The following is a 12,501-nucleotide window of genomic DNA, read 5'->3' on the forward strand; positions in this document are numbered from 1 at the left end:
GACCAGGTATAGACCCCAGAAGTTGGACAAGCTTCGTCCACATTATTCTCAGATAGGACAGAAGAAGTTCCATGGACATCAGATCTTCTAGGAGACATGATCTGAAAGATGAATAGACAAAAATCAGAGAGATCTAAGACCTTAGACTCTACAACCCAAAATTAAGACAACAAGAAAGTAAAATATTCTTAAATGTCATATACCCTCTCCCTTATAAGTGTGGCACGCTACATACCCATAAAAGAGACTCTACTTGACACAGCTTTGTGGACACCTAATTGACCATGAACCTAGGCTCTGATACCACCTTTGTCATGACCAAACCAGGGCTTGGCCATGATAGGTATATCAAGTCCTACATGGACCGAAGATCACCCCTTCACCTAATCAAACTAGCACAACATCCTTAAATATCAAATGAATTCTGAACATATAACAAAATAATGTAAAATAAAACTTATAACAATTTATGATAAATCTATACCAACCACCGATAACTAGACAATCATACATCACCAAACAACCAAATAAACACCCAAGTCCATAGTAATCCAACAAAGCCTCTATAAAATAAAAGGTCAATAAAATGTCGGGATACGCCCCCGACAAGAGCTAAACTAATTTCTAAAGATAGTCAAAACATGAAAAGGAATCCACAATATGAACTAGATGAAAGGGCTCAGTACTTCCCTAGCTGAAAGGGCCCCAGTGCGTGTAGCCACACAAACCAGAGAATATCTACATTTATATATACCTTTATGAGGTACTCAAACCTCCCAGTATAGTCAAGGTGATTTAAGAACCAATGTATACAATATAGAGAACTCGAACCTTCTATTTATACAACCAATGGACTCAAACCTCCCGATCATTTAGACATCTGCACTAGCTGTATGATTTTTAGTGTTAGTCCTTCTGGACCTCCACTTTCATGGGTCGACAACACATCTTGCTCTTAAGCCCAGTTTAAAATATTTATTTCACAATCATAATCATCAATCCAGTTATTTACCAAAGGCATCCCATTGGTATCATCATACCAACTCTACCTGCAAGCATATAACATGCCAAAATAATTATTACATCAATTTAGGACTCAAACCTAATGTTCAAAAAAAAACATAAATCAATCCGGCGCTTTGGAACACAGACCCCTGATCCAAGTAAACCCCTAAGGTTTCAATTCAATTCAATTTACGGCCATCAAAGCCTATACAAAGTTCTTTATCAATCATTATCAAGGTTATGCCAAAGCCTTAGTTCAAAAACATAATTCAACTTGTGACAATATCATTCACATTAATAATTTCACAAATAGGTTGAGGGCATGCCATTATCAAAGCATTCAACCATGACCCCTTAATTAAATCACCAATACCATCCACCCACATGTGCAAAACCATAATTAAAATATGCATAATCCCAATTTAAACCATAGAAAATAGTATTCAATGATATGCATTCAAACCCCTAAACCTTGGTTTCAAAACTACCATTAATGATTCACGAACAATGCTTTAAACATATGTTTTTAGTAAAATAACAATGAGGGAAGATTCATATGCCTAAATTATGAGGATTTATGGAGAGAAATTGACTCTTGAACCCTTAGATGGCCACTTTGGAGAAACCATAGCCAATTTTGCTTGAGAGGATTTGAGAGGGTAAAGAGGATTTTTTGTTTCTGTAAAGTGTAGATTGAATACCCCCAAAGTGCTTTATGGACGTTGGGCCTGAAGGCTTTAAGTGGGAAATGTCCAAATTACCCTAACTAAAAGTTGTAAGAAGACCATCCTTGGTTACGAGTCGACCCATTGATTCATCACCACATCTTATGACTCATGGCCATAAGTCGTATCCTAAATAGTAGGTTGGACACCCATACATTGTCTATCTTATGACTCTATGATCCCACTCATGCCTGACCATACGACTCGTATGGTCTAGTCATTTCCAAGATAGAACCAAAAGGGATTAGACATTGGACAACATACGAATTAACCCTACCACTCGTAACATAGTTTGGTTACGACTTAGGTCCCTAGAGCCATAACCACACCATACGACTCGTATGATGAGTCGTCAACAGGGCAGTGAGCTCAAAGATCAAGAAATTTTCAAGGGCTAAATCCAGGGGCGTTTCATATGTACATTCTCAAATTAGCAATAAAAATTTGAAGGAATGCGAACCTTTAGAATATGATAGAGAAAGTAAAATTATAGAAAGTGAACCTGATAAAGATATAGGTGATACAAGAGACTTATCTCAAAATGATATTGGCATAAATCTTTATGACCATGGTTGTTTGAAATATAAAATAATAATATATCCTACTTTACAACATTGAAGAACAAGGAAGATATTTTTATCTCTATGCGTGATTTTGAGATAAAATATTTTTTTATTTGGTCCAAGAATGTCAAAAAAGATTTGAAAAAAGATATGTGTTTTAGTAGCAAAGCTAAGTTGAAACATGCTATGATGATTTAGAGTTTGCCCAAAAATAAATAATTCAAGGTTGTACATCAACCAAGGTTATAGATTATGACATGTAGGTTTTATGATTTATTAGATTATCTTTGATTTTCTCGAGGTTGAGAGGTTGGAGGCAGCCTTTGCAAGATAAAAAAATATTTTGATAATCATAGATACGATATTGAAGGGCTTATTATAGGCCATGCTAACCTAGATATCAATTTGATTGCATCTTTATTTCCAAATCAAATACCTAAAAAATTCAAATTGTTGGTAGTAGATGTCATTTCAAATGTTCATGAGAAATTGGGTGATCAAGTAACATATTGGAAAGTGTAGCTTATATGTAAATGCACATTTAAATTGGTGTATGTTAATTTCAGAATCATTTAGTGAAATTTTTAAATTTTTGTAGCTTTTCAACACTTTAATCATGAAACAGTGGTAGAGTAAAAACACGAAGAGTCAATGAATTTACTAGAGGTAAGAACTTTCAAGTTTGTATTTGACCTTTTAAGCCATGCATTGATGATTCCAAACTTGCCTTTCTATTATTTTAGTAGATGAAACTCATATGTATGGTAAATATGAGAAAAAATTATTAATTTTTATTGAAATTGATGGAAATGAGATCATTCTCACTCTAGCATTTTCTATTATTGATGAGTGTAAAGAGACATGAAAATAATTTTGTACAAAAATGAGCACATATATGATAAAAGGATAGAAAAGATATATGTACTATCTATATAGGGTAAAAGAAATCTTGACTAGTTTATTAAAGTTGCAACAGTTTTAAGAACCTCAGGCTTCTAATCGATTTTACCTAAGGCATCTTAAGAGTAAATTTCAATCTCAATTTTCAAATACGGACCTCAGTCATCTGATGTGAAGTACTGCTTTATCTCATCAAGTACGAAATTCAAAGCTTTAATGTGGAAAATCAAGAAAGAAATGGAGAAGTATAAAAGTACCTCACGTAAATTTCATTGGACAAATAAATTGTTAGCCATGATTTTGAAAAAAAATGAAGAGTGTTGACAACAGATCTTTCAAAGTCTTTCAATGGACTTCTAAAGAAAGCTCACGTCTTTCCTGCCATAGTCAGACTTTCATTAAAGTAGACTATTGAACAGTATACCCATAGATTTCAAATAACGCATCAATTTGAAGAGCAAAAGAAACCATGGACAAGCAGTATAAAAATAAAATGGAGAAGAACTATGAAAATTTAAAAAAACATTTTATTTTTTATTGAAATATATCCACAGGAGTATATGAGGTTAGATCTATATAGGTTTATGACACTAGTGTTAATCCTCACTCAGTTTCACTAAATGATCATAAATATGATTATAGAAAATGGGATAACTTGCACTTTTCATGTTCAGATTTCATGAATGTTACTGAAAGAATGGGAGAAATAGTTAGAATTTTTTTAGTGAGCATTTCACAATAAAGAATTATGTCGCAACATAATCTAGATCATTCTCACTGGTTGGGCACAAGGCATGTTGGTCATCTTCAAGTTTTGTAATAATAAGTAATGAACTATATCGACATCCCAATAGACCAAGGACAACTAGAATGACTAATGAGATAGATAGTGATCTTGTAGTCTATGGGTGAGTTTACGGATTGTATAGGTAGACCGCGCATGATAGGTATTTATGTCCAACTCATAATCAAACTTAAGTGGGTACTATTAAAAATTATAGTCATTTGAATTGTATTCTACTTTCAATTAGCTATTGTTGTGTATTTTGCTTCCTTTCAATTGGTATTGCATTATTGGGATAAAGCATTATTTTTTTTTTAATTAAAATTTCTTTTTTATCATATCTACACTAGCTACTATTAGAATTGTAATACTAAAGAAATTTTATTAAATTATGAAATAACTAACAGCTTAATGATAACACGAGATTAAATTATAAAACTAAGTACCTATATTAAATTTTACTTATAAAGGTTGTCAAGAGGAAAAAGTTACTAAAAAAAACTAAAATTTGTAAGTGTCAGTAAGACAAAGAGTTACTAATTCATTTGACAAATGAGAGAAATAAGAAAGCCAACATACTAAAAGAGTCAACTTCAAGAATTCTTATAAAAAATTTATACAAGATAATCCCTATCTTGCACCATCCATAGTTCTTCAAATAAAAACTCCCAATAATTTATCTCATAAGCTTCTACTTTAGAATTGATAGTTGCTTTAAAAGAGTTGGGTTCAGGTAATGAAGACATAGGTTCTTCCTCATTGATGATTTAAATAATCTAGCCATATCTTTACGTCACTTTCAGGTTTTACCCTTTCTTTTTTTCTTTTATATGTGTTGGTAAGCATAGAGACTCCCTGTTAAGCAAAGGTAAATTTTTAATTTTTTAAAAAAAGAAGTTAAGTCAAAAAATAGTGTAAAGATCTTAAAATATCTATTTTGCAAGGCTTAGGAATAACTGTATATTTCTCCCTCGTTGATGGTTCACCATCCCGAATAGTCGTATCATTACCTTTACTTGAATCCTTTGAATCATTGAAATCATCCATCTTATTAACTTCATATCAGTATTTGAGTTTTTGAAATTACTAACATTAGGAGTCTTAATGGTCAATGGCACATGCTATGAGATAAAGTTTGGGGCATTGTCAAAATATTGAGGTTGATAACTAACAAAGCATTCTCAAATGATGAAAGACTTGGATCCCTTGATATTTTCAAAGATTGTTGTGCCATGTATGACACAATATCTATATGACGGTTGATATGTCATACCTATGCCTGTGTGAACTCTTGAGTACGTCCTCTTGAAGTGGAATGAATATCATAATTGATTGTTGCTTGATTATCTTCTGAGACAACTTGGCCATTTTGCATGGCCTGATCTACTTCATTCATTTCAAGAGTCACTTGTCCTCTTTCAACAACACATTCTCTCCTACCATCAATACCATATTTTTCTTTCCTATAATTTGAATATACCTCATCTTTTCTCTAATCAGCTGATACATGAATTCTATCGGCCTCATGGATATATTTCAAATAACCTCCTCCATTCTTCTAAACATGTATAAGGCTTCATATATAGATTATCACTAAGTGATTTTACTTTGTCAATCATCAAATGTATATGATGAATTTGTGCAAATTAAAGTGAAAGTCATTTAATTGTAAAATATATACTCTCAACCAAATGAGCTTCCACAAGATGAAATCTTTATAAGTATAACAAAGCAAAATTTCACTCAATAACATGGTAAGCATGCCATAAAAAAAGAGATAATATCTTCCAAAAGAGTTATTACGCCAAAAGAAATATGTATCACTTACCATTATTTCATATGTCATTGAATTAGGCACATAATATTTCTGATATTGAGGATGCGGATTAGAATAACTAATAATATGACAAGTAATACATCTAAATCAAATAAGGTAGGGGTCATATACTTAAGTGGTCTATGATTGATCAGTGACTATTTTGAAGCTTGGGTTCTAAAAAAGTAATTATTGCACATGTTCTAACTCCTAATTTGTATTTGTTCTTTTTCAATGATCATGACAAAAGTGTGTGAAATCAAATAGATATAAATTTGAAGTCACCTATTGCAACCCAAATTCCCTCAAAACTCGATCAGGCAAATAAACCTCAACTACATCTCCGCAAAATATTTGAACTCTAACTCATCATATGTCTTATCCAACGTGATAATAATCATAAAGACTCTCAATCAAGTCATTGATATATGATTTTCAAACAAACTACATAGAAAAGGAAAAAGCAAATAAGTGTTTACATTAACAATCTATATAGAAATAAAAATAAATGTAATGTGCATTATACCTGATCCTCTATCAAAGAGTCAAGTGTATCCATATGAATTTTCAAAACATGTTTGGTACTGTTCATCCAATTTAAGTGCGCAAATTATCTAGAAGTCTGTGTCCACAAGCCAAACCAACAGGAAATATATTTCTCACATCTCTCCGTGCTATTATCTGGAGCTTGCCGGTAACTTTCTCTCATGCACAAATTTAACACACACACACATATGTATAAACTATAAGAAATATCAATAGATAGCTTGTGCAATTATTAAGTATTTCTAAAAAAATAGTAGAAAGCTAACTATCTCATTTTGGGGTACACTGTGAGGCCTTACATAAAAATGATATAAGCATGATAAGTTCACGCTCTCCTAACTATGTGATCTAATTTCATCGATGTCCTTGAATAAAAGCAGGTATATACAGTTTAATAAATCATCAAATGTATCTACCATTATCATACCTACAAACATTCAAAACATGTAATATCTGGCCTTTTGATTGACAATATCTTGTATTGTCATGTCAGGCAACTGTGATTTTCCTAGCATGTACGTATTAAGCACAACCTTAAGAAAACTATTTTTAAAGGTATTACGAGATGGAATAAAATTTACTAATCTTTGATAAATACTTTGCCAATCTTATATAGTCATTATTGCCTTATAACCAAGTACTGAATTATCACCATTCATAGGTAATCCATACAACGCCTCTACATTCTTTTAGGTGACAGTTGTTTCACCTGTTTTAAAGTGAAAAGTATGAGTTTTAGGATGTCATCACTCAAATAGTGAAGTGATCAACCTACGATCGACAACAAGTTGATTAGATCTATAAATACTATACAATTTGAATAGTCTAATCACTTCTAAAATTCGTAGATAGATAGGATGTTTCTTTATAAGCTTGAAAGAATTTTCATCCTTTCTACTCATGTTAAGAATTATATTATCACTTTCATCTCATATGTCTTGTGATCTATGGATGAGTTGTTCAGTTAATACAGATGGTTCAAATGGACTAGGATCCAACTTGTATTCACTATTATTATCCATAAAAGAAAATATATGTGGATAAATAAATACTTTTAGTATAATAAATAAATTAACCAGCCATAAAAAATGATAGCTTAAAACGGGAACAAAGTCTACAATATTTTTCATTGCAAAATAAGATTTTGTTGTGACATTTATATGTACATACCATATTTGGTAATGCTTCTAAAGAATAACTCTGTTGTCCCATTAGAGTATTACAATCAACTTTTGGACTATTAGAAACAACAACAATTTTAGACTTTTTGTAATTTACTAAACATAATTTTATCCATTACAAAATCATAATTTAGAAAGTAATTGAATAAAATTTGACAAATAAATAAGTCTAAATAGTGTTCAATCATAATTTAGAATGTAGTTGAATAAAATTTAAGGAATGCATAAATTTAAACAGTTTTCTTAATTTACTGAGTAAAACTATTGCTTTAAAAGAAAAGGATATTGATTGATCAATTTTTTTTTCTATATCACAGGATGAGAAGAGATGCAAAAATTCAAAATGATATTTCGATCAATCTTTGGCGGAGTTGAGAGTTGATCTTCATTATTTATTGACAGTGATAAAATCTTATGTTATGAAATGTCACGAAATTAGAAGATATTCTTCAAAAATTCTAGCCCCCTAATATTTTTCTGACTATACTAACGATGTAGATTGGGGACGGAGCCATGAATATCAATTTTTTGAAAATACTAGCGGCGAGTATTGAAAACAAAGTCGTGACAACAATATCGATAAGAGGAATGAAACTAGGGGATTAAAAAATAGTAAATCTAGTTGAAATAATTTCAAGGGTTAAAAGGTATACAAAGGAAACAACGACATTATTTGTTTAATTAAGGAAACAAATAATAGACTTTTTTTTATTTTCCATCCGGTGTCCGGTACCCACATTGGAGCCCGACTCATCTGGATTCGCGCCAGGTAGGGCCCCATTCGGGGGGTAGCGCTAAGCTAAAATCATTACTATCAATATTGTATCCTATTTTAACGTCGTTAATTTGTTGTTTTTGATCTATTTTTTTAAATATAATATAGTCTAATATGTTTCTATCAACAACGTTTATACTAATTTTGTGATGTTTCAAAAAAAACATACTATTTTGATGAATTGTTTAAGTAAACGCTTATATTGATCAAAAATTGAGAATCAGAAAGGAGAGATTGATTGGCCAACCGCCGATGCTGACAGGGCAATGGCCGGAATGAACATGATCAAATCAGTAGAATATGGCTAGGGTTTGCACGAGAGAGAAGAGAAGACAATTTCGCATATTAATACAATTAAATGAATTTTTGATTCGCTAAAATATGAGCTCATTTTGCTGGCACCAGTTGTAATATACAAAGTCTCTTACTTCAACTATACAACCTTTATTTTAATTCATTTTCTTTTTCGAGGACTCTCTCTCCTACTCTTCAATTATCGATAAATTAATCATAAAATAAAATTTAAAAGGAAATATTACTTATAATTCATATACTTTAAACTCAAAGTCAACATTTTTTTTATATGATGAACCTAAATAATTCGTGGAGGCTTAGAAAGGCATCAACTTTTCCGCAATGAATGTTTAAAATGTAATGAAATTCTCAATTTTCCTCGTGCAAAATAGGAACTTTCAAAAAAAATCAAATGTTTTCTCACTTATATATATGTTGATGGTAATTTTTTCTTAAAACAATATTTTAGTATTTTACCTTTTGTAATTTAGTAATTATTAATAATATTCTTTTATTTTGCGAGGTAATCCTTATTTTATTTTATTTTTGTGAATGTGCCAATTCAAAAGTTGAGTCGGCAAAACTTTGTAGTATTATTATTAACATAAAAGATATAACTCATAACCAATTATAAATTTCTTTGAAGTAAAAATATAAAGGGTCAAGCATCAAAGAGACTTATATAGAGGTGTTAGGCGTCTCGAGGAGTCGGGCAGGTCAACATAAGAGGGACTGGTGGTGGAATGAAGAAGTCAAGAAGAAAGTGGAGTTTAAGAAGGGGGTGTATGTGAAGTTGATCAAGAGTAAAGACGAAGAGGAGAAGAGGGTGAATAGGGAGGTTTACAAAGTAGCAAGGAAAGAGGCTAAGTTAGTAGTTATGGCTGCTAAGACAGCAGCTTTTGAGAGTTTGTATGCGGGGTTAAAGGAGAAAAATGAGGAAAACAGGTTGTATAGGCTGGATAGGGCTAGGAAGAGGAAAGGTCATGACCTCGATCAAGTGAAGTGCATTAAGGGGGGATGGTAGAGTTTTGGTGGAGAATGTTCACATTAAGAAGAGATGGCAGGAGTATTTTCATAGACTTTTAAACGAGGAGGGGGACAGAGGCATTGTGTAGGGGAGATGAAGTGCTCGAAGGAGAACCGTGATTTTGGTTACTGTAGACATTTTAAGGTTGAAAAGGTTAGAGAGGCTATTCGTAGGATGGGGAGGGGTAGAGCGACGCGGCCTGACGAGATTCCAGTAGATTTTTGAAAGTTTGCAGGTGGGGCAGATTTAAGGTGGTTGACTGATTTGGTTAACGTTATTTTTAAGACGGCGATAATTCTTGAGGCTTGGAGATAGAGTACAATAATTTTATTGTATAAAAATAAGGGTGATATTCAGAGTTGCAATAACTATAGGGGTATTAAGCTGTTGAGTGACACTATGAAAATTTGGGAGAGGATGATTGAGCGGAGATTGAGGAGGGTCATGTCCATTTCAGAGAATCAGTTTGGTTTTATACCTGTACGCTCGATGATAGAAGCAATCCACTTGGTGAGAAGATTGGTGGAGGGGTATAGGGAAAGGAAGAGGGACTTGCACATGGTGTTCATCGACTTGAAAAAGGCGTACAACAAAGTCCCTGGGGAGGTTCTTTGGAGATTCTTGGAGGTGAATGAAGTTTAGGTGGCATACATCAGAGCTATTAAGGAAATGCACGATGGAGGGAAGACACAGGTAAGGATAACGGGAGGAGACTCAGGGCATTTTCTGGTCGAGACAGGTTTGCATCAGGGATTGACTCTTAGCCCATTTCTTTTTGCGTTGGTGATAGACGTGTTGAAGTGGAGTATTCAAGAGGAGGTACCTTGGTGTATGTTATTTGCGGATGATGTAGTGTTGATCGATGAGACGCGGGGAGGTGTGAATCAAAAATTGGAGGTTTAGAGGCAAACCCTTGAATCTAAGAGGTTCAGGTTGAGTAGGTCTAAGACAGAGTATTTAGAGTGCAAGTTTAGTGACTCGAGTCAGGAGGACAAAGTGGTGGTGAGGTTGGGTTCCCAGGATATTCGCAAGAGGAATAGTTTTAAGTATCTGGGGTCTATGATTCAGGGGAATGGCGAGATTGACGAGGATGTCTCTAAGTGTATTCGAGCAGTTTGGATGAAGTGGAGGCTCGCCTCGAGAGTGTTGTATGATAAGAAGGTGCCCCTTAAGCTTAAAGGCAAATTCTACAAAGTGGTAGTCCGTCTGGCCATGCTGTATGGAGCGGAGTGTTGGCCAGTTAAGAAATTCTACATTCAAAGATTGAAGGTGGCAGAGATGAGAATGTTGTGTTACATGTGTAGACTTACTAGAGAGGATAGAATTAGAAATAAGACAGAAGGTGGGAGTGGCTTCGGTAGAGAAAAAGATACGAGAAGGAAGGTTGAGATGGTTTGGAAATGTGATGAGGAGGGGCACGGATGCCCCAATTCGAAGGTACAAGAGGCTTGCTGCGGATGGCTTTAGGAGGAGTAGAGATAGGCTAAAGAAATACTGGAGAGAGGTAATTAGACGTGACATAGAGCAGCTTCAATTTACTAAGCACATGACCCTAGACAGGAAGGTGTGGAGCTCGTGGATTAGGATAGAAGGCTGGTGTGAATGTGTGGGTTGTTGAAAGGTGGTTGGAGAGCGCTTATGTAGTTGGGTTAGTAATCCTACGTCTGTGTCCTTGAATTGGAGCCTCTAGTCAGGAGTGTTTGGAAATGGTGGGTGTTTTTGATTTGGGAGTGTAGGTTACTACTAGGTGGGTGTCCTCTTTCTTATGTCTTATTGAAAAATGTTAGTATTTCGCTTATTTTCGTATTTCTCTAATTTTTATTTTGTATTTATGTTTATTATTTCTTATTTTGTATTTCGTTTATGCCATCCATCCGGTTTCATGTTTCATTACGACCTTGGTGTACTATTCTTTATCTTGAGCCGGGGGTCTATCGAAAATAGCCTCTCTACTTCTGCGGAGGTAGTGGTATAGACTGCGTACATCTTACCCTCCCCAGACCTCACTTTGTGAAAATAAACTGGGACTGTTGTTGTTGTAGTTGTTATTATTGCTCATTATCACTTTATTTTTTCAGGTGAATCTCAAAAATAGACCCAAATTAGGATGGCTTTCAAATTTTAGCTCCAACTAAAAAAGCTTCTTTAAAATAGCCTCTACCTATTAACTATTATTTTTTTGGATAAAATTGTCCCTGATCAATGGAGTAAATTACATAAATGATCCTCATAATGGATAACAACTCCATATTTATATCTTTCAACTTTTATTTTTTTTCTCTTCTTAATTTTACTACTTTTTCCTCTCAACTTCTTTTTTTTTCTTTTTTATTTTATATTTTTTTCTTTTTTTTTTGTTCTTTTTAGTTTTTCTCAACCCTTACTTTTTTTCTTTACAACTCTCAACGTCAACTTTTATTAAAAGAAATATTTTTCTTTGATTTTTATTTTTTTATTTTTTATTTTTCTCAACCTTTATTTTTATTTAATCTTTATTTTTTTGATCAATCTTTAATTTTTTCCTATTCTTTATCAACTTCTACATTTTCTTTGATTTTTACTTTTTAAATATTTTTCTTCTTTTTGTGCAATTTTTATTATTTTTGTTCATTTCTTCAATTTCTTCCATTTACGTTATATCTCCTGAGTAAGAGTTGACACTATCATATTATAAAGGAAAGACTTATGACTTTCGAAAATAAGCTATATTTCATGAGTAAAGGTTGACACTATTACATCGTAGAGGCAAGACTTATGACTTTCAAACAACAAATTATGTTTCGTGGCAAAAGTTGACACAACCACATCGTATTTTGATTTATGAGATGTTTTATAACTCTTACCTTAGAGGCAAGACTTAGCTCAGGGACTTTCAAACAACAAAT

Source organism: Capsicum annuum, chromosome 4, assembly GCF_002878395.1.
Source record: "Capsicum annuum cultivar UCD-10X-F1 chromosome 4, UCD10Xv1.1, whole genome shotgun sequence".
In the NCBI taxonomy this organism is placed as follows: Eukaryota; Viridiplantae; Streptophyta; class Magnoliopsida; order Solanales; family Solanaceae; genus Capsicum; species Capsicum annuum.